Source organism: Carlito syrichta, unplaced genomic scaffold, assembly GCF_000164805.1.
Source record: "Carlito syrichta isolate Samal-C Ts95f unplaced genomic scaffold, Tarsius_syrichta-2.0.1 Scaffold315782, whole genome shotgun sequence".
Classification (NCBI taxonomy): domain Eukaryota; kingdom Metazoa; phylum Chordata; class Mammalia; order Primates; family Tarsiidae; genus Carlito; species Carlito syrichta.
The window spans coordinates 141,130-141,583 of record NW_007259878.1 but is presented as its reverse complement, the minus strand read 5'-3'; the positions used below and the strand labels follow the sequence as shown (position 1 = coordinate 141,583).

The following is a 454-nucleotide window of genomic DNA, read 5'->3' as shown; positions in this document are numbered from 1 at the left end:
CAAATGAAAAAATCAGCCGGGCGTGGTAGCGCATGCCTGTAATTCCGGCTACTTGGAAGGCTGAGGCGGAAGGATCGCCGGAGGCCAGCAGGTGAGGCTGCGGTGGCCGGGAGCGGCCACTGCACTCCAGTCTGGGCGACCAAGTGGGACTCCAACTCAAAAAAAAAAAAAAAAAAAAAAAAATATTTAAATTATATGAGCAAAAAATATTTTCCAGAGATTTCTTTAGTTGATCTTTCCATTATAAGGCTCAAGTCTGACAAGCTGTCCTGTCAAACTTGCTATAATAAGCAACAACTGATTTATGTTTGGCAACATTGTCTCATGTATATACTATAAATTAACAAAAGGCCATTTTGGCAATGAGACTTTAAGCTGGGCTCAGTGGCTCAGTCTGTAATCCCGCACCTTTGGGAGGCTGAGGTAAGTGGATTGCCTGAGCCTGCGGGTTCGA

General features: G+C 44.9%; 1 protein-coding gene across 1 annotated transcript in view; it reads right to left on the bottom strand.

Annotated features, from left to right (window-relative positions):
* NBEAL1 (neurobeachin like 1) overlaps positions 1-454 on the bottom strand; it is a 211,707-nt gene that overhangs the window by 140,855 nt on the left and 70,398 nt on the right. The gene's annotated exons all lie outside the window — the stretch shown is intronic.